Here is a 13,163-nt window from a genome sequence, read left to right as displayed (position 1 = left end):
AAGCACTTGCAACTTGAAATTACTGGAAGTGAAGTATATAGCGCACACAATGACAAAAACAAAGCACTGGTATTATGATATTCACTGTAAAAGAACTATATCCTCCTAATGCTATGCAAATAGATTTAATACTCCATTCAAATCATAATTATCTAGGTGGCTACTTCACAATCCTAACTTAAAAATTGGAATTCAACATTTAAATTTTTAGAATAATTGCCAGCTCTTTCTTATACCCTCAAAATATCTCCACATGCATTAAGTAATGCTGATAAAACTGGCTGAATTAATTTTGCTCTGACCCCTCCAGGTATGCAGCTGTATTATTAGTACATTTCCAAATATCAAAAGAGAAAAAAAGCACTCTTCAGATTGCAAACAGAAACATTGATAAACTTTATCTGGCGTTGGATTACAGTCCAACACCCACTAAAGTTGACATGTCTCTGCATGCTTGGGCACCTGTTTCACAGAGTGTGGTTTGGCACAGAGCGTGAAGCTGGAGTTTGGTGAGTGAGCAGGTTCGGGGGGGGGGGGGGGGGGGGGGGGGGTGGAGAAAAGAGGGGAGAGGGAAGGTGTTTTTCTTTTTCTACCTTTTTCATCCTCCAGTGGTTCTTACTTCGGTTCACGGGAAGAAGCTGAATGGTGAGTAACTGTTAAGTATTAGCTCCAAAACATTCAAGAAGCTCGACACCATCCAGGACAAATCAGCCCACTTGATTGGTACCCCATCTACCACCTTCAACATTCACTCGCTTCACCACCGACGCACAGTAGTAGTGTGTACCATCTACAAGATGCACTGCAGCAACTCACCGACTCTTTCCGCAGCACCTTCCAAACCCATGACCTCTACCACCTAGAATGACAAGAACAGCAGATGCATGGGAACACCACCACCTGCAAGTTCCCCTCCAAGCCACACACCATCCTGACTTGGAACTATATCACTGTTCCTTCACTGTCGCTGGTTCAAAATCCTGAAACTCCCTCCTTTACAGCACTGAGTGTATCTACACCCAAATGACTGCAGCAGTTCAAGAAGATAGCTCACCAGCACCTTCTCAAGGGCAATTAGGGATGGGCAATAAATGCTGGCCTAGCCAGCGAGGTCCACATCCCATGAACGAATGAAAAAAAAACTAGGGATCAGGCTATTTTAGATTATTGAGAAAGGGTTAATTAATAACATAAAAGCAAAATACCGCGGATGCTGGAAATCTGAAATAAAAACAAGAAATGCTGGAACCGCTCAGCAGTTCTGGCAGCATCTGTGGAAAGAGAAGCAGAGTTAACATTTCGGGTCAGTGACCCTTCTTCGGAACTCAATTAATAACATTGTTGTCAAAGAGCCTTTGGGAAATAGTGACCTTATGATGATAGAATTTTACATTAAGCTTGAAAGTGATATCGTTCATTCTGAAACTAGGGACTTAAATCCGAACAAAGGAAACTATGAAGGTATGAGGGGCAAGTTGGCCATGGTGGATTGGGAAAATACACTAAAGGATTTGATGGCAGTCAATGGCTGGTATTTAAAGAAGTATTACATGGCCTACAACAAATATACATTCCTCTAAGACACAAAAACCCAACAGAAAAGATGAATCAACCATGGCTAACAAAAGTTAAAGACTGCGTTAGATAAAAGGAAGTGGTTTATAAGGTTGCCAGGAATGTTTTCTTCCTGGCTAACATTAGCACAGTCTAATTAAAACAAACTGCCATAAAATGTTCATTTTATGGCCTGTAAGAATAACTATCCCTCTACCTCCTAAAGAAAACAGGTACTTCATTACTCTCAATTACTACTTCTATCCAAAGAGAAATCCATTCACTTCCCAAGACGTGATACTTGAGGGATGCCTTCTATTGTTTCAATCCCCTCCTGTGTAGCCCACATTTAGAATTCTTCCACATTCATTACAACATGGCATTTGAAAGAGTTTTCATTATGCTGGTTTTATGATGCAGTTTTCCAAGTCAACATGGCTGTTGTTCTCAGTCAAACGCCCAAGTATGCACGGAATTAATTCATTGTAAGAATTTTAAAACCCTTCAGGAACTTTTTTTATTCCCCTTCTCACGATTACATCAGTGCCATACTTCTTTTAGGATACAGTACATAAAGAAAATAGCATTCGGTAGGAACTTGCAAATATAAGTGGGGGGAGGGAGGAGTTTTCTTTATAGCAGGTATGAGTTTGAGGACCCACTGATTCATCCATTTAGTCCTGACCGAGAATGAACAAAAAACATTTCGAAACCAAGCCACAGTACACTGCACACCAACATGAACATTAAGAAAACTCAACTTTTCCATTTCTTCCAGAGAATGATTTACATAATTTGAAAAGAAGAAATCATGTTGGTTGTGGGAGGAGAGGGGGGCAAGAAATCAACAAGAGTCTTGTCTGGAGTATGATGTAGATCAATAGAGTATAGAAATGGGCAATGCAGGAAGGAAGGAGTTTGTACAAGTTCAGGGTCATCCCCAGGTTCAGAATAGCAATACAAAACTTCATATTTTAAAAAAAGCTTTAAACATTCAGGCAAATTTTGATGCTAGGTTTTCTGAAAGCTAACAGAAATTCTGTGCAGTGCAACTGAACCTCATTTTGTTGCTTTAACTCACTAAAACCTTGAGAATATGGCCACAGTGAAGTCGTCTTAGTTTCTCAAAAGGAAGCTTTTGGGCAGATCCAGTTCCTGAACAATCACGGTGATTCCCACTGACAGAATATTGCAAAAAAAAAACATTTTAAATCAAGTAGAAGGTTCAAAAATGTAGCAAATGCAGGAGCTACATTTTCAGGCCAGAAATTAGATTGTTTGCGGGAGTGGAGAAAGGGGAAGATTTAGAAAACAATTTCAAATTATTACAGGTAGTCATTGCAGTTCTTTTACCCATTTATTGGAAGTTAAAGCTTTCCTTCGAAAACAATGAGAATTCCGGCAGTTTCCAGCCAGATCCTGAAAGAAAGTACAAAAGAAACCTTAGGTGCACTTCAAAAGGTGAGGGAGGTCACAGCTTGCAATTTACAGATCATCCTTAAATTGGAGTTTAAACAAAGGCACAAAGAGTCTTAAACACAAGAGATGGAGCACTTAAAAATAGTGGGAGTTTACTTTATTTTAACTTATGCGTCATTGGATGCCCTCTCATTGCACTCTAAGCACTGGAAGAATCTCTACATCAAAATTAGCCAAAAAAAAATTACTTTGTAGACTGCCTTTTGAAAGATATTGGAATTAAATGTCTTTTTTCCCCCCAAGTTGTCCTATACTTAAGACACTGGACTCGCAACCCACTGAACAGTAAGCAGTCAAATTGTTCTTGCTTTGCCTCTGTGCAAATTTTGCAATCAAGGCAAAGGATGTTATTGGCGGTAAACACAGCACTCTCCATTTCAGGTACCCAATGACCATCAAGCACTCCCAGGTATAATGTCGCACAAGGCCAATTTTGCACCATGGCACATGCTCACTGAGAACCTGATTGTGTCTGCTTGAACTCATATGTTGAACTCTTGCAACCAGCAGAGACAGGACTTTCATCCCATTAGCCTGGGCTAGATTCAAACCTTGGTCCCAGGAGGTAACTGGTTAGTGTCTAACTTACCCAGCCACCAAATATTGCATCTTCTGATTGGCTTTCATACTTAGATTACAACAGGGTAGGTTTTTGTGTGGAAGAAACTGCCCAGGTAAAAGTTGAGGGAAACCACCAACTAAGTACACCATCTAAAAAGGCACTTCGATAATGCATTTGCGTCACTGGCTAGGATTTGCTAAATAAAGACAGGTGATCAGGAACACCAATGTCCAGAGCTAAGTACTGTTCCAAAATATAGGCCAAATTGGATTCAGCATGCTCCTGCATCACACTGCAGCTGGTATGGCTGCTGACATCATGACACACTTCTTTAGTCCATTAACTGCCCTGTACTTCAAGTGGCCTGACTCCATCACTTTTTACTGTAGTATAACTGTTGTACATGCTTCCGAAACACACCACAGGTAAACAGAATAACGCATTCAAAATGGCTATAGACTAAACTCCAATCTTTTGGATATCATGGCACTAACACTTGGCGCACACTTATTCATTAAGTTGTTTGTGTGCAGATCACGGAGATCCAGATCTGGTTTAGAGTCCAGGTGCACTTCATAATTGTAAAAGCTGCTTTCCTGTGACCTGGACTTTGGGAACCACGGAATACAGCAGCAGCTTAATGGTATATATGACTGGCATGGACATTGTGGAAATCTCTACTAATTTGAATGCTTTTCTCAAATATGGAGGGGAGAATTTCCTAAAACTATTTAAAGTAGAGTCTGCTGTCAGTGCACGTCATAGAATACAAAGATGTGGATTTGCACTTGCAATTCTCCAGATGGTCAGCTTGTGCTCATCACTGGGTCGCCAGGAGAGGCACCTTGCAAAAGAAAGGCATTCCTTTCCAACTCCACAGGAATGGAGAAACACACTTGCACGTTACCCCTACACCACTCTTATACACCTCCTGGTGACCAGTTACAGAGCTGAGGTTACACGGGCCCACAAACAGATCAACTCTCCACCCTCTGGTAAAGAGTTAGAAAACAGAACTTAAAAAGCAAAAAGGAAAAAAAATTATACCAAGCAATTTGAAAACTCAAATGGATAAACAGGGCTCAAAATAAATAAAACCCAAAGTTGTAATAGAATCAGAGCAAAGATCCCGCCAATTTCTCACTATCTGCTGCCACAGGTGCCAGAAACCATGGCTGCACCATAGATATTTGGCGGGTGGGTAGAGTCAGTTTCTCCATTTTATGCCAACCATTTCTTTTCCCCTCAACTCTCCATAAAGCCCAAGCCCATTCAAAACTTGACTACTGCTCCTATACCTGGCAAGATTCTTCTAATGTCTGCTGTGCACTTGGACAGGATACATGCAACAAACTTCTCTCATGTCTAGCCTCCCTCCTACAGGTTTACAGGCTTTTAAAGCCCAAATTTTACATCAGCTAATCACTACTTCTGGGCTTACTTTTACTTGGCCCCTCTCCTCTTTTCAATCTTAATATATCTAGGTTACTCACAACCCAGAGCCACTCTTACGTACAGCATGGAAACTTGTTTTAGATATGTATTGGGGTTAATTTAGAAGCAAGCTGCTTACCCAACCATAGATAGTATCACCACAGAAAGAGACCAAGGAAAAGGGGAGGAAGCAAGCAAAAGGTTTGCTGACAGTACAATCCAAGGCATGGGACATTGGAGTATTTTCTTTTGTAAAGACAAAAGTATGAGCTGCTCTAAGCTACTTTGTAAATACATACATAATTTTCGTGCCTAACGTCAGCACACCAATAATGCACCATTTTCTTTTGTGATAAAGAAAGTTGAGGAAGGAGGGAATCTTAATACCATGAGCCCATAAAGGGGGGAGGGGCAACATCAAGACCTCTTCTAGAACGTAACTGTTTAGTTCATTGCATTCTTGCTCTGCAATCAGAGGACTGTGGGCTCAAATCCCACTCCAAGACATATTTTAGTGCAGCACAGAATGAATGCTGTACTTTAAGATTTGTCCTGCAGATGAGGTTTTTAAATCAGGGTCCTTCTGCCTCTTCAGATGGATGATCGATATCCCATATCATTATATGCAAGAGCAGGGAGCTCTCCCTCAACCAACACCACTAAACCACTCAAGTTGTCATTCAGCCCATTACTTGCCGTGCACAAAATGGCTAATCCCATTCACCAACTTAAGTGACTACCCTTCAAAAGTAGCTCATTTGAAGAATTTTTGATCATTTGAAAGATGCATTAAGGTGCTAGATAAATGCAGGTCATATTTTTCTCTTTGGCCCTGCACAAGTGATAAAAAAAAAGTGGTTGCATGATAATGCTTTCAGAATGTATACCAGAATTGCTAAACATATGTTATCAAAGTTAAAAAAAAAGCAAGTTTGTGTCAGAACCCGATTAACAGTCTCATTCAAATTCCCACTTCTCTCCTACCACACATGACTTGCTAGCGTACAAATCTGCATGTCAGTAGGGAACTGACAATTAGTAGAGGAACGGAGTCCAAAATGATTTTCATCCTTGATGAGAAACAAGCATACTTTCAGATTTCCAGCGGAACACCATTTCAAGTGAACTTATTTCACAAGACAAGAGTGGAAAACCATCCACACAAGCACGCAACTCCAAAGAAACCTATACCTGGACGCAAGGACTGAATTCTGACCTGCCAACACACTTCCTCTTCGCTCTGGTTCTATAGAATTCCTGATCCAGACAGAACTCAATGTAAAATCCTAACCCAAACACAGTTTTCCCTGTAATCCAGGCTTCCATGGTCAATCTGAATATTGTTACACTTTCACTGACAAAAGCAAATAGATTACAAGTCTTATCTTTTCTACGTCAATAGTTGTCACCAACCGCAAAACAAAAATTTTCTCTGTGCTCTTCACAGGCTAGCCATCTTCAGAGGGCTGGTAAGTAGCTAGTTTCTAAACATCTACCATATGCGCCTTAATGCCAGTACCAGGTCAGAGAGAGAGAATTCATCCAACAATTTTTCCTTGCTCTTTGGAATTGTCTTGTCCTCTATTTGGCTTTTCATTGAAAACACTGCAGTGATCGGGAACTCACCACATTAAGCTTGGCAGATGTACAACATATCTTGGCACAGCTCCTTGAAACAACCAGGGTGGTCCCCACTACACTATGCTTCAATTAGATTTTATACTGCTTTGATTTGCAGCAGAGCAAAATTAGTCACAAGGCAAACATTGCAAGATTAGCTCCCTGATAGTTTGAGTAAGAGCACTATCGAGTATGCAAGCGTGTCAGCCATGGCTCAATGGGTAGCACCTTTACCACATAGAAGGCTGTGGGCTCAAATCCCATTCAAGATTTGAGCACAAAAATCTAGGCTGACATTCTACTGCAGCACTGTCTGAGGTGCCAACTTTTGGATAAAATGTTAAACCAAGGCTCCTGCTCTGTCAGATGGATGTAAAAGATCCTATGGCACTATTTAAAGAGCAAGGGGGTTCCTCTCTGGCAGCCTGGCCAACATGCAGTCAACCAATATCACTAAAACAGATCTGTTCACTGCTATCACATTGCTGTTTGTGGGAGCTTGCTGTGCACAGGTTGGCAGCTGCATTTCCTACATTACAACAGTGACTACACTTCAAAAAGTACTTCATTGCCCCAAAGTGCTTGACAGTCATCGAGGTCATGAAGGCACTATATAAATGCAAGTCACTCTTACTGAGCTGCACAGAGCAGGAATTCCAAGGTTCAACCTAGGTCTGTACCAGGCTTTCTTATCTCAGCTAGGGCAACATTGGGAGGGCTACAATTCCCATTCGTATCCGGCGATTCCCAATAAACATGCATGTGGATGTCAAGCAAAGATAGCTTTGAGCTGTCACTATGGAACTGTATTCCACTAACAGTTGGCAACTTCAGGAGGAGAGGAGTTAAAAAAAAAAAGGGCGGGGGGGGAAAAAAGAGGAAGGATGCAAACATTGCACACATTAATTTCCTCCATACTTATTTCAATTCAAGGCCACAGTTTTCCCCAAATTAATCGGATTTTCATCTTGAACACAGACAAACTATATTGAGATTGTGTTCAGGTTGTATTTTGTGCTGAGGACTCCATTTTGTGAATAAAAGGCAGTGTCTGCAGAAATCTGCTGAAGCAGGCATTATCTGGAACATGTCCAGATCAGCTCAGACCCTCAAGGCCCCTTTGTGGCTGGTACAAGCTAGACAGTCAGAAAAAGAGCTATTTGTTCTTTGTGTAGTTCTGACCTTCTGGTAAATAAATCTGTCTTGCAGCCATATAAGTAGCAGCATTTACCTTTTCCCTAGATGTAGTTAGATAGGCAGCTTGATCGAAGACCGCAGATATCTACCAATTAGACAGCAAGTCTCTGGAAGGCAGAGCTAATGAAAGTTAATACAACTGAAGGGTATATGTCATGAAGGTATTTGATTTGATGCCCTGGAGCAGAGGGCATAATAACTGGACCAATGTAATGCGAAGTTAGGGAAGATAGAAGGTTGGTCAATCCATTACTAGGCTCAGCAGTTGTAATGCAAGGTTTCCCAACAGTCTTCACATTGTTGTGCATGTTGTATAAAAGCATCATTTCCTCTAATAACTCTTATAAACCAAAAGACTCAGAATCTGGAACTATCATTCCTGCCACAGAAATCGGACTCCCAACTTGCCTCCTGAGCATTTCCAACAAGTAGAGGTAATGTTGCCTCTTCACCACCAGCTTTGGAGATTTAAAGTTTCTCCATCTTAATTTTAAGATGGTCAAATAAGTTCCACTGCAGGCCAGCATACAAGTTGCTCCCCAATTTTGTAGTCACCATTTTGACAAAAGAAAGTATTGAAATACTTGCTCTCCACAATGCACATATTAATATATAAAACACTAGACTTGGAAGAATGACCCTATAGTTAAGCCAAGAAATTTCCCCGGTAACAAACATGGGCACTCTCACACACAGTTCCAGCAACTGGGTCTGCCTGCAAAACTGCCAAAAAACAATTCAGCTCTTTTAAATACTGCAGCACATCGAGGTCTAAATTGAGCTCCTTAAGAAATGCATTATTTTGTATTTGTTTTAATAAAGACTCTTATGTTGTTTTAATCCCGACTCAGTCAACTCAAAATGTATAGTTAATCCCAACACAGAATTCCACTAAACCAAATCATTCCCCATTCATTTCAACAGCAAAGAATTCCTGATCCAAGCATAAAACATTGCACAACCCATTGAATTTTAATAGTCAACACACTAAAATCAACAGACAGGCAAGGTTCACCGCAACCCCAAAGTAGATTTTCAAAAGTTCACATTTTTGCAGAATCTATGTTAAATGTCCACCTGCACCACCCCCCATCTTCTGAAGACACCAACCCATGCAAGGCTACAGTTTCACAGGCTGATTCGTATTGCCGAAGTCACCATTCGTCAGAGTGTTGATTGTTATAATCCAGAAAGCCAGGTAGTGAAGGACAGAACTGGAGCCAATCTTTTACACACTTTTAGTAGCTTTTACTTCGAGATACACATTACAAACATGCACCTCCTGACCCACCAACCCCAGTTTCAATCTGTTCCTATATACAGGAGCACAAATGAATCCCCAGTTAATGCCCACCACCTACATACAATTAAACACAATATTACAATAGATTCCCTTCTCTTGAAATGAAAGCTAGTGTACAAAACAAATCAAAAACTTCCATACATTACATTGCAAGACACACCTCCTCTTGGACTAACAATTTTTTCATTCATGCATTTCTTTTTGTAAAACAATCCAACAGTAGATGACTTGCATCAACCCATTTAATTTTTGTTTTAAAAAAGAGATTTCCTTTCTCTCCAGCATTTGCATTGAGCCAGCAAGCAAATCTGCAACCTTTTGTCACACATTTTCCGCAAAGTGTACATTATCCCATAATGAACAATTATCAACGTAACAGTCAATGGGTGTACTATCTTAAATATGCCCACTGTACAGAATCTCACTTAAAATTTGACAAATAGAACCCCATATGCACTGCCTCCAGTGTTTTGGCAACCAGAGTACTTTTAACCTTTTATATTTTCTTGGCTTCCCAAGCTAAAGGACATTGCCCATTTGCACCCATCAGAAATATTAAGAATAAAAGCAAAATATTGCAGATGCTGGAAATCGAAAACAAAAACAAGTGCTGGAAGTACTCAGCAGTCTGGTAGCAGCTGTGGAGAGAGAAGCAGAGTTAACGTTTCAGGTCTGTGAACTTTCATCAGAAATATTATGAAACTAGCTGCCTGTCCCGATGAGACACCTTAGCACAAACCAGTAATTTAAACATTAGTACCAATCCAGGGATCACCAAATTGAATTTAGTCAACCTTTCATACAATCTGTTAAAGTCCATCATTTATTCTTGCATGAAATTACCATCTGTTTTCCAAAATCTATCAAATTCTGACCATGCCTCATACACATTTAACAGATCATCTTTCTTGTAGATTTCATCCAAGAACTCCAATAGAAGGTCCAAACCTTCATTACTATCCAACTGATGGGCATCCAGCTCACAAGATACTCCTGATTTTACTTCTTGTAGGAAATGACACCACCAAGAACATACCTTGTTCTCTCTTTGGCAGGGATGTAACCTGTGTCCACATATTCATTTCATTCTTACACTGGTTATATGCTTCAGTGAGAATATTGGCAGGTAATCATACCCTGACAATTTACAGTTGCTTTCTGCCACTTTTCACAATGGCCATTAGGATTTTAGTTTTAGGTCTGATTTTTTTTCCCCCCTTAGTTTCCAAATTTCACCTTTAGGCAGCCATTCTCTGATGCCATGTTATAATCCAGAAAGTTGGGTGAAGGAGAAAATAGGAGCCAATCTTTACACACTTTTAGAAGCTTTTATTTACAGCAATAACATGGAAAACACGCACCTCCTAACCCACCAACCCCAGTTTCAGTCTGTTCCCATTTATAGCAGTACAACTGAATCCCCAGTTAATGCCCACCACCTACATGCAATTACAGTACACACAGCGATGCTATTTGACCATAGGACACATGACAGAAGTGCAACCCTGTTCTCAGTCGATGTCCATACATGTGCAGTTTCCAACTGTGGGTGGGCTTTTCTCCTCCTTAGTCTAGGGAACACGAAGACAAATTTTGGCATCTCTATTGCCACCCCAATTATCAGTAAATTCGTCATAGTCTGGGAATGGAACCAGAAACCTCCTGATCTTTATGGTTCAGTTACTCACTAGACTGACCAAGGGAGCTCAGCTAAATCTTTTTGGTTTTTGCTTGGAGTGACTGGAGCCAATTTTGCACTGTGCTCATTTATCTTGCATTCCAGGAGCCTGCACCCTGTGTTTACACTCTGCAAACTCTCATCTCAAAAGGTAGAATAGTAGACCCACAAAAAACTGGATCTATGGGCTGGATTTTGTTGTCACGGCAGATGACCAAAATGTCAGCCGTCCCACACGTGACCCTCTCAGCTACACCGCCGCGATTACACGGCGGGTGGCCATTTACCATAATGAAGGCGGCTGTTGCCCCTGCCCGCCCCCCCGGCCATATCATGTGGTGGGGAATGGCAATGGCGACACCGTGAATGGCGTCACCTAATGTCAGATCAGGTGCTGGCGCCATCTTAAAAATAAAAGGCTGCCAAGCCCTGCATTCACCCTCTCCTTGAACTCTACTGCAGCTCAGTCATCGAAAATTTCTGTACATTCGCATCAACTGCAACTTCAGCAAGCAGAACTCCTGAGCATAGTGCTGAGAATGTGAGAAGTTAGAGCAAGGGTGGCCCCACGCTTCACTGATGCCACCCTGCTGATTCTCCTCCAGGCTGCAAGGGAAAGGCAGCAGGTCCTCGGCCCCAGCGATGGCAAGAAAAGGTCCTCCCGTCTGACCAAGCAAGCCTGGACAGAGATCGCAGAGGTGATCAACAGCCGTGGGGTCACCCATCACAACTGGGTCGAGTGTAGGAAGAGGGTCAATGACCTCCTACGCTCAGCCAAGTTAACTTTCACAGTTCCACACAACTTGCTGCGATCTGCTTGCCCATAAGTGTAAAGGCGCACAGTTGACACAGCCATTCTAATGATAGGAAGGTATAATGATAGCGAATTACTGACTGGATAAGTGAGACCAGTTCACCACCCCCCCCCCCCCCATTTCTATTGTAGCCCATGTTAGACCCATGACAATTTTATTATATTATGTAGAGTCATTGAGAGCAGCGACATCATCCAGGTGCAGAAGAGGGGCCCATACTAGCATTGACGAGCTGCAGAGACATTTGGAACTTAACAGTGACTGCATCCTTGCTCTTTCAGGAGGAGAAGAGACCCCACAACAGTAGGGAGGCTTCCAGAACCGGTGGCAGGGTGGCCGACCTCAGGCCTCTGTCACAGACCGAAGAGGCGGCGCTGGAGTTAGCCAGGAGCCAAAGAGCACATGGTCCCAGTTGAAGAGAGTGATTGTCAAAACACAGAATGAACCAAAATAACATTTCACATGCTATGCTATCATTGTGACATGTGTACCATAACACCTAAATGTTTGTTCTTAACATTATATCTTGCAGGCACTGAGGGGATGACGACCACCTCAAAGGAAGAGCTACACTTAGAGGATGCACTGTTTCATGATATTCCTGCACCTTCCACCAGTGCAGATACTCTCACCTCGGTGGGTTTCTGATTGGCATAAGATTCAGGGTCACAAGCTGGTGAGAGCACCACAAACATGCACGAGCAGCTGGCTGAGGCTGAGACAGCCAAGGCCTTTGACAGTCAGAGGACTGTGGGTGGACAGGCCTATGCTGATGAGCCTCTGGTGTCGACAGCACAGAGCATGCTGAAGCTGCAGGGAGATGTAAGGCAACATCTGGCAGAGATGGCAGAGACGCCAGAGGCCACGTGCAGGTAGTGGTGGAGTCCAACCACACTATGACTGGTGCTGTGTCCCAGCTTCATCCATAGAGGTTGCGACCCTCATGGAGAGCCACATTCCACAGATGCGCCATAACGTGCAAACCCTCGCCTTGGCCATGACTTCAAATCAGCAGCGGCAGAGCGAGAGAAGGACCAGGAGCATGGATAGTGTTCCCACTTCTGGACCTTCTCCAGAGAGCAGTGAAGTTCCAACGAGCCTCGAGAGGGAGGAGAGGCTGCAGTCCAGATCTGGGGCCTCCCCTCAGGGCGATTCAAGCGTGGACACCGGCTCTTCAGCCCCGCCACGAGTCAGTCCAGCTCCAGCAGCCGCAACGCTGGAGGACAGTCCTGCACTGGTGCAGGAAGCCTGGAGGCAGCCGGGGCCCTACAGGCCTCAAGCACCCAGAGGGAGACTGCCAACGTCATCCCATGCCAAAGGGCGCCCTGATCAGCAGCCTGCCTCCAGTCCAGTTGCCAGCGCAGAGATAAAACTGCGAAGGAGCACCCACAAACCTATTAAAGAGACACCTTGACACACATGGGTATTCACAGGCGAGACGGATACGTCATTTGTACTTTTAATTAAATGTAGTTGCCTGCCAATCAACCTTTATTGTCTGAAAATCTTATTCCACCATGG

The 13,163-nt window shown here is 42.6% G+C and overlaps 1 protein-coding gene across 16 annotated transcripts in view; it reads right to left on the bottom strand.

Annotated features, from left to right (window-relative positions):
• The window catches only part of ikzf4 (IKAROS family zinc finger 4), a 233,941-nt gene that overhangs the window by 146,005 nt on the left and 74,773 nt on the right, over positions 1–13,163 (bottom strand). For 2 of the 16 annotated variants that reach the window (XM_068024612.1, XM_068024610.1), the window contains exon 3: positions 2,908–2,973. The exons of the other annotated variants lie outside the window; for them this stretch is intronic. The gene's annotated coding sequence lies outside the window, so the exon portion shown is untranslated. The remainder of the gene's footprint in view (positions 1–2,907; positions 2,974–13,163) is intronic. 16 annotated transcript variants of the gene reach the window in all.

The sequence above is a fragment of the Heterodontus francisci genome, chromosome X (genome assembly GCF_036365525.1).
Source record: "Heterodontus francisci isolate sHetFra1 chromosome X, sHetFra1.hap1, whole genome shotgun sequence".
Taxonomy (NCBI): Eukaryota; Metazoa; Chordata; class Chondrichthyes; order Heterodontiformes; family Heterodontidae; genus Heterodontus; species Heterodontus francisci.
The sequence above is the reverse complement of the archived record's forward strand: the minus strand, read 5'-3'. Positions and strand labels throughout refer to the sequence as shown.